The sequence below is a fragment of the Mustelus asterias genome, chromosome 1 (genome assembly GCF_964213995.1).
Source record: "Mustelus asterias chromosome 1, sMusAst1.hap1.1, whole genome shotgun sequence".
NCBI lineage: Eukaryota > Metazoa > Chordata > Chondrichthyes > Carcharhiniformes > Triakidae > Mustelus > Mustelus asterias.
Window position 1 is genome coordinate 60,951,337 of NC_135801.1, and position 9,075 is coordinate 60,960,411.

Sequence of the window (9,075 nt, forward strand, 5' to 3'; positions counted from 1 at the left end):
AACTCCTTAAAAACCTACCTCTTTGACCAAGCTTTTGACTTAATATTTCCTTATGGAGCGTGGCGTCTTATTTTGTTTAATAGCACTCCTGTAAAGCACTTTGGGGCATTTTATTACATTAGAAGTGCTACACAAGTTGTATGTTGTTGTACCAAGTGTGAACTAAGTCATAACCGCTACTGCAGAATCTCTCTGAGGCTGGAAATCTAATTGCATATTTGTGTAACAACAAAATTTTCTATTCTGAAGTGGACTCCAAGCTTTTTAATTTTTAAATTAAAAGTTTGATATTTCATCTTCCATCTTAACCTCACATGTATGTCAATCATTTATCTTGCTGAGAGAATACTTCAAAGTGATTGGCTGCATACCCTCCATACTTGGTGCCAAATTGAAAAAGATATTGGGAAGATGAAAGTCACACCAGGCATTGCTAGATCCAGTGGGCAACTTTCTTTAAGGTCAGCAACGAGCACCATTATTTCACAGCTACTTGTAAAATCCAGGCCATTATCCTTGATTACAATCACAAACGTTCGTGTAGTATCGACATGCTATACTTGGTTGAAGTCATTAGGTTACATTTTAGCTTTATTTGAAGCAATTTTTTAAAGCGGCATCTCGGCCTTTTGGCTAAGAGGCAAATGAGATCAAGCCTTGGAGGAAATGCAATGCCGACTCCAATCAGCTTGGATCCTGTAGATCAAGCCCAAGACAGGAGGTGAGAGCCCTGTCTTGTCAGCTTGGATCTGGAATGTCTCACTTGTTGAGACTCTGAATTGGACTTGATTGGACTGAATTGGATTGGAAAAAAAACACCAATTCAATCCTCCTCCCTGTTATCTTTCCAGGCTGAACCAGACTTCTCAACTCTGATGTCCTATTGAACCCCAACTGAACTTCCTACCTCATACACTCTCATCACAATGATGTCTACCTACTGCCAGCTTCATAACATCACCTGCCTTCTTAGGAATTCTATGATTCATCATGCCTCAGCCCATCTGCCACTGAAACCTTTATCGCGGTGCAGTTATCAACTCCAAATTCCACAATATTTACCCAATAAACCTCATATCCTGCGCACTCTGCAAACCGCAGCTGATGTTAAATTTGGTTGCCTAGATTCTACCATGCAAGTTTGCTCAAATTTCACTTTACTATCTTTACTGACCTACACTGGTTCCTGTTTTATTTATTTCATGGGGATGTGGGCATCTCTGGCAGAGCCAACATTTGTTGTCCATCCCTAAATGCCCTTAACCAAGTGGTTTGCCACATCATTTCAGAAGGTTGTTGCTGTGGGTCTGGTATCGTATGTAGGCCAGACCAGATAAGTATGGCAGATTTCTTTAGTGAACAAGGTGAGCCTCAGGATAAAAGCAAATTACTGCGGATGCTGGAATCTGAAACCAAAAGAGAAAATGCTGAAAAATCTCAGCAGGTCTGGCAACATCAGTCGCTTTGACAAAGGGTCATCTGGACTCTAAATGTCAGCTCTTTTCTCTCTTTACAGTTGCTGACAGACCTGAGATTTTCCAGCATTTTCTCTTTTGGTTTCAGATAAGCCTAAGGATTACTAGTCCAGTGACATTATCACTATGCCACTGTCTTTCCTTGGTTCCCCAAATATATAAGGTTATATATTTAAAACTCTCATCCTTGTGTTTAAATTTTTTATTCTCTCTCGTTGTCTCACCCCTTCCTAGCTCTGGAACCACCTTCAGCCTGACCCTTCAACCCTGAACACTATGCTCCTCTGACTCTGGCCTCATCTACAATTCCAACTCCCCTCCCCTTCACCACTGGTAGTCCTACATTGAAAAGTAATTCACTGATAAGGTGCTTTGAGATGCCCCAAGGATGTGAAAGACACTATATAAATGCAAATTACCTTTCACAGTTGTCAAACCACCCTCAAGGTTCAATTTTAAAAGTACCTAGAACGCCTGTTGAAATTCTGAGCAAGATTTCGCGAAACAAAAATCCTTTTAATTTATGCCTGCGCTCTTCCATTACGAATTAACTGGAGAATAAACTTGTGTGTGTGCATCCTGAAGATGCTGGCCTGACATCAGTAGCTTGCCATTGAACTAAACTGAATTTTTAAACAAAGTTTCTTTGGTACTTCATGATAATAGCATCAGGCACTGATATTCCAACTAGTAGCTAATCAATAATAGGGAAAGGCAGGCAACAGCTCATATAGCTTAAGAGTTTGAGTGCTCAAAATGAATGTGTTTCTGTACATATATAGCAGCACAATCAAATTAAAGAAATTCTAATTGTATAGAATACTCAATTTCTCTCAGGACTTAAAGTACCCCATCGGCTTAAAATAACAAAGGCATTTCGCTGTTCTCTATCATTTATTCTACCTTTTATTTTTAATCCTTTCAGTAACTTTCAGAGCAGCGAAAACTGATTTTACATTTCACGTCTGAAAATATCACTGTCCCTAGCACACACTGATGTATTCCTTGCACATCGCTGCTCGTGTTGCCAAAATTAATTTCACAATTCAAAGATATAAATACCTGCGGCATGACAACGAGAGAGAAAATAAGACAACACCAAGAGACTAAAGGACATTGGAACCATTACCATAATTAGTAACATAATAGGCAGAAACAGAAAGTGGTTAAACCACAAAAAAAGTTAAATATAAGTTTGAAGAGATTCTAGCTCGCACTGAGCATCTATCTCACATATGCAACCTTGTCTATATTTGTTCTATTAGTCCCACTCTTCTACACAAAAACTCAACAAGGTTGTGTCTTTGATTAATAAACCGACCAGATGTTGGCCATGACTGCACAGCAGCTTAATGTGGTTTTAAACAAATTTTAAAAGTATATAATTCACCAATAGTTCAGTACATAAACAAAATTACAGTTCTTTGAATGAATTGCATCAAAACTGCTCTTCAAATCAACATGGCCTAGTTTTTGCATTTTAAAATCAAAATAGAATTAAACAAGTTCATAAAAAAACTTTAGGAGCAGTTGGGGGCATTATTTAAATATCGCCAATACTTAGATCTATGTAAAAAAAAAAGTAAGTTGCAGTATAGGCCCAGCACTTCCCACCAGCTTAAATTTAAAGAGTCTTCCAGACACAATGCAGTGTGGCTGGAGTAGGTTTTTAAAATACTCTCCTCAGAGGCCGAGAGTGCAACAGGCAAAGTTCAGATTTGATAGAGAAAACGCCAGAAATACTATGAAAAGCAGTACTTGGCTTGGAGGGGGGATAGTTTCAGTTTAAAGGTAACATTCATTCCTGCTGTGCCCAAGGCCTCAAAATGTCCACCGAGTCTCCATTTAAGCAGCAGCCCAGTCAGAGTCAGCTCTCTGCTGAAGTACTTTCGCAAATTGCTCCTGAGCACTAATGCGGGGCAGGAACCTGCGACAAGCTGCCCTACAAATTAAAATAAACCCACAGGCCTCTAATGCATTTGATGATTCTTCCAAGAGGCAGTATATCTGAGGAAATACCTTTTTTCACAGAATTTCCAGGCTACACTCCTGCAGCAGTTACCATTCCCTACACGCAACGCACTAACTAACCCTGCTCAACAGCACCACATAGTGGCTGCACACATATCTGCACCTTTGCAAACCAGCAATTTGGCATCTTTCTTTACCTTGAAGCAACTTATTTTGCTTATTTCAGACATTGAAGGTAACCAAAAAAGCAGATCCAGAGATATGTTTCACTAATATTTATTTAATACGCTTAGTTTCTTATTTGAGAGTCTTGTGTTGCAATTGAGCAGACAAATACAGTTTGAATTGGTTTATTATTGTCATTGTATCGGGGTACAGTGAAAAGTATTGTTTCTTGCGTGCTTTACAGACAAAGCATCCTGTCCATAGAGTACATAGGGGAGAAGGAAAGGCTAGGGAATATAGTGTTGCAGTTACCAATAGGGTGAAGAGAAAAATCAGCTTAATATGTTATAGGACCATTCAAAAGTCTGATGGCAGTAGAGAAAAAGCTGTTCTTGTGTTGGTTGGTATGTGTTTTCAGACTGTTGTACCTTTTTCTCAATGGAAGAAGGTGGAAGAGAGAATGTCCAGGTTGCATGAGGTCCTTGATTATGCTGGCTGCTTTCCCGATGCAACGAGAAGCATAGACATAGTCAATGGATGGGAGGCTGGTTTGTGTGATGGACTGGGCTACGTTCACCACGCTTTGTAGTTTCTTGCAGTCTTGGTCAGAGCAGGAGCCATACCAAGCTGTGATGCAACTGGAAAGGATGCTTTCTATGGTGCACTTATAGAAATTGGTGAGAGTCGTAGTGAACATGCCGAATTTCCTTCTGAGAAAGTAGAGGTGTTGGTAGGCTTTCTTACCTATAGCATTGGCGTGGAGGGGCCAAGACAGTTTGTTGGTGATCTGAACACCTAGAAACTTGAAGCTCTCGACCATCACCACTTCATCACTTTTGATGTAGACAGGGGCATGTCCTCCACTACGTTTCCTGAAGTCGAAGGCTATCTCCTTCCTTTAACGGACATTGAGAGAGAGAAAGAGAGATTATTGTCATCGCACCATTTCACCAGATTCTATATCTCTTTCCTGTACTCCGTCTGCTTTTCCCACCGTTAAATTTGAAGAAACAATCTCATTGTGATTTGGTATCTGTGCCTGGACATTTAATATGCCATCCCTATGACTGGATTTCCCCAGTTAGTTCCTTTCTTGGGGGCGGGGATATGCTAATAGACTAGAATTTGGGGATTTTGGTCAGTTCAGAAGATTCACAGAGGGAATCTAGGCAAGTGAAGGAACATGTATGAGATTTTTATTATTATTTATATATGAGCATAATTTGGAAAGTCAACAATTGTTGCCAATCCATAATACCCCTTGAGAACATAGAATCCATAGAATTCCTAGAGTGCAGAAGGAGGCCATTTGGCCCATTGAAAATGCTGGTGAGCCATCTTCTTGGACTGCTGCAGTCCAAGTGGTACTGTTACGGAGGGAATTCCAGGATTTTCATCCCACGACAGTGAAGGAATGGTGACATAGTTCCAAGTCAGGGTGGTGTGTTACTTAAGGCAACTTGCAGGCGGAGGTGTTCCCATTTGTCTGTTGCACTTGTCCTTCTAGATGGTAGACGCTATGGGTTTTGAAAGTGCAATCAATGGAGATTTGGTGAGTTGCTGCAGTGCATCTTGTAGATGGTATAGGCTGCTACCACTGTGCGGCCGTGGTGGAGGGAGTGAATGTTTGGTGTGGTGGATGGTGTGCCAATCAAGCAAACTTCTTTGTCCTAGATGGTGCCAAGTTTCTTGAGTGTTGTTGGAGCTGCACTCGTCCAGGCAAGTGGAGAATATCCCATCACACTCCTGAATTGTGTATTGTTGATGATGGGCAGTGTTAAGGGAGTCAGGAGGCGAGTTACTCACCACAGAATTTCCAATCTCCACCTGCTCTTATAACCAGAGTATTTATATAGCGTGGCCAGTTCAGTTTCTGGTCAATGGTAACCCCTGTGCTGATGGTGAGGGATTCAGTGATGTTAATGCTGTTGAATGTCAAGGGGATTGTTAGATTCTCCCTTGGCTAATGCCTAGCACATGTGTGGCATGAATGTTACTAACAACTTACCAGCCTAAGCTTGAATGTTATCCATGCCTTGCTGCATATGGATATGGACTGCTTCATTACCTGAAGAGTTGTCAATGCTACTGAACATGTGCAATCAGCGAGTATCCCCACTTCTGACTTTATGATGAAGTGAAGGTAATTAATGAAGCAGCTGAAGATGGATACCATCCATCAGTACAAATCTTCCAGCTGTCAAAAAAACTGACAGACTGTGGGAAGACTGTAGTGCCAAACATGCCAAAAATAAAGTGTGGAACACTCCCGTTTTCAGACTTTTATGACACTTAGAATATTTTTGGGATAATTCCGCCCTATGATTCTATTCTATGGTTAACAATGGCAAACTCAAACAAAATTGTTGAAAAAGGCCGGAATTAAGAAGTCGGTTTTTTGACTGATTCAGAAAGGGACTTGTGTCAATAAGTGACTGATGCTGGAATTCGACCCGCCCTACCCGCCGCGAGAATTGAAGTGGGTGAGGGGCGGACAATGGGAAGATCCCATTGACCTTGGGTGGGATTTCCAGTTTCGGGTCAAGCGAGACTGTAAAATCCCGCCCAGAATCTTTGTGGAAATGTGTGCATGTATGTGTGCAATATATGGATGTTTTCTGAACATGAGTGTTCGATGTGTTACCGCATTTAATTTGCTTAAAAATCTCCTTTGAAAAATAGTATTTGTATGTTGTTTTTTTTAATTGTTAGCACCAGCCTCTGTTTTGTTCACAGGGCTAAAAACAGTTCAACTCACTGTCATCTTCGAGATTGAAAGAATTTTCATTTTAACTAATATATTTTCAACAAGTGTATGTTGGTTTAAGTTTGTTATTGCTTTCAGTGTACATATATGCATGCATGTTATGCTTGAGATACTAAGGCCACAGTGGTTAGCACTGCTGCCTCACTGCGCCAGGGACCCAGGTTCAATTCTGGCCTCGGTCACTGTCTGTGTGGAGTTTGCACGTTCTTCTCGTGTCTGCGTGGGTTTTCTCCGGGTGCCCCGGTTTCCTCCCACAGTCCAAAGATGTGTGGGTTAGGTGGATTGGCTATGCTAAATTCCCCCTTAGTGTGAGAGGGATTAGCAGGGTAAATATGTGGTATTGCGGGGATAGGATAGGCCTGGGTGGGATTGTTGATAGTGCAGACTCAATGGGGCCGAATGGCTTCTTTCTGCACTGTAGATATTCTATGATTCAATGATATTCATTGGGACCATTTATACAGGTGGTGGGTATAAAGTTTCAGATGGAAAACTTCAAAGTCTGAGTTTTTGTGCATGGTGGGGAATGAAACCTCCACCACCTGCTTCTTTTGGCCCTAAGATGTTGGCATTAGCATATCATTCCCCCCAGAAGTGAACCTGATTGATGGGCTTGACTCCAGTCAGGAGGTCAGCACTCTGCATTTGCCCACAGGACCAGTTAGACATGATCCACAAACCTGAGAGCTGGCCCAGTTCCAGGCGGAAACCAATCAATGACCCCTGGGAGGGGCAGGGGTAGCGGAGGAAGGTTGGGGGTTCTGATTCCGTAAGGAGGGTGTCCAATTTCTGCCCCCCAGGTAGAAGGCCCAATCCTCCAATCCTAGTTGGGCTTGGATTTAATCATAGAATCTGGGGTTGTGGGGTGGGGGGAGCGATGGGGATTAGTGGTTTAATGATGGAGGAGTTTGGAGACCTGGCAAGAATCCCACCAGTCCTCACGTCTGCTTATTTCCTGCTTAAACCTAGTTCACATAAGTTTCTGGCACTTTCAGCACAGAAAGTGCCCTAAACCAGAGAAGGAAATTATTTAACAACTGTGTTGTGTTATCCTTCCTCATTGTCCTTGACCTCACGTCAACCTTTGATATATTCAACCACATCATGCTGTAGCAGTGCCTTTCCACTTTTATCCAGCTTGGTGGAACTGCCTCTTTATTGGTTTCACAGTTGACACTTATCTATTGGACCTTGATGAGAGGATCTCCAGCAATGGCTGTCCTAAGTGTCTGGCATCGTTACCTCTGGAATCCCCCAAGGATTTGACTTTAGCCTCTTTTGCTTACCTGCTGCCTCTTGGCAAATTCATGCGCAGACACTATGGGCGGGATTTCAATGGCCTTGCTCGAGCGAGACCAGAAATTCCCTCCCGCGGTCAACGGACATTTCCATTGTCTGCCCCTCACCCGCTCCAATTCTGTGGCGGGCTGGACAGTAGAATTCTGGCAAATGGGTGGGATTTTCCTCTTCCCAGCGGTGTATTTTGTGGTGGTGAAGGTGGCCCACCGTAGGCCAGTGCAGGATTTTTGGTCCCGGTGCTTTTAACAGGTTTTCCTATTGTTTGCTGTCAGCAGAACGGGAAAATCCCACTGGCAGGGACACCCCAAAAAGATAGGGTTAGTATCTGCATGTACAGCGCAATGTACAGCACTACTTCTTCACCACCTCCTGGCTACCAGCCTGACCTACAGCCTTAGATCAGCCTAACATTGTTCAGACCAAAGTAATTGTCTTCAGCACCAGCACAAAAAAAAGCTTTGCACTTTAGCTATCAACTCCTTTATAATCTATAGCCAATGTCTCATGGTCAACCAAACTGCCATTTTGTCTCCATACTTTACCCTGCACAGATCTCTCAACTTCATGGCCTCACCCTAAGAAAGATCACCGCCTTCCAGCTCCATAATATCACCTGCCTCTTCCTCAGCCCATTTGCTGCTGAAACCCTAATCAATACTTTGTCATCTCCAGACTCAACTCTACCAATGGCGCCCAGTCCAGCCTCCCACCCTAGACCCTCCATAGGCCTCAGCCGATCTAAAACTCTCTGGGGGGGAATTTTCCTCTGCCACGGGAATCATAGCCGGTGGGAGGGGATGGACCATGCAAAAGTCTGTTGACCTTGAGTGGGATTTTCCGGTACTGGGGCGAGCGTGGCTGGAAAATTCCACCCTTTGGGTTTTATCTTCCACATAATCATATAATCCTGTTCCCACGGTCTACCCTGGTTCATAAATTCTCATTCTCATGTTTGAATCTTTGCTGGTATCATTGCTTCCAATCTCTGTAATCATTTCCAGCAATAGAGCCTGAGCTCAATTCTCAATTTCATTGTTCCTGTGCATCTCAACCACACTTTGTACCGGGTGTCAAGCATGCCTTCAGCTGCGTGGGCTTCAGGACATGAAATGATTTCCTTAAACCCCTCCAACTCTCCACCTGCCTGTCCTTCTCTAAGATCCCTCCAGTCATGTCTCCTTATGTCAACTTCTTTCACTAAGTGTCCTTTTTCATTACTTTTCCACAAGATGTTTTGGAACACCTTTCTATATTTTATCATTTCTAAATAAATGTAATTTCGGCTGCACTGATCTCCCAACTTCATATTCTCACCATAACAAAGAACGCTTACTTCCAGTTCCATAATTTGAAGATGCTAAGCGACTGGGACAGTTTTATTAATAGGAAAGCAGAATG

General features: G+C 42.6%; 1 protein-coding gene across 4 annotated transcripts in view; it reads right to left on the reverse strand.

Moving 5' to 3' along the window:
- LOC144493684 (protein transport protein Sec24B-like) overlaps positions 1-3,576 on the reverse strand; it is a 102,403-nt gene extending 98,827 nt beyond the window's left edge. For all 4 annotated transcript variants that reach the window (XM_078213040.1, XM_078213031.1, XM_078213020.1 and 1 more), the window contains exon 1: positions 3,495-3,576. The gene's annotated coding sequence lies outside the window, so the exon portion shown is untranslated. The remainder of the gene's footprint in view (positions 1-3,494) is intronic.
- Positions 3,577-9,075: the final 5,499 nt, after the last annotated feature.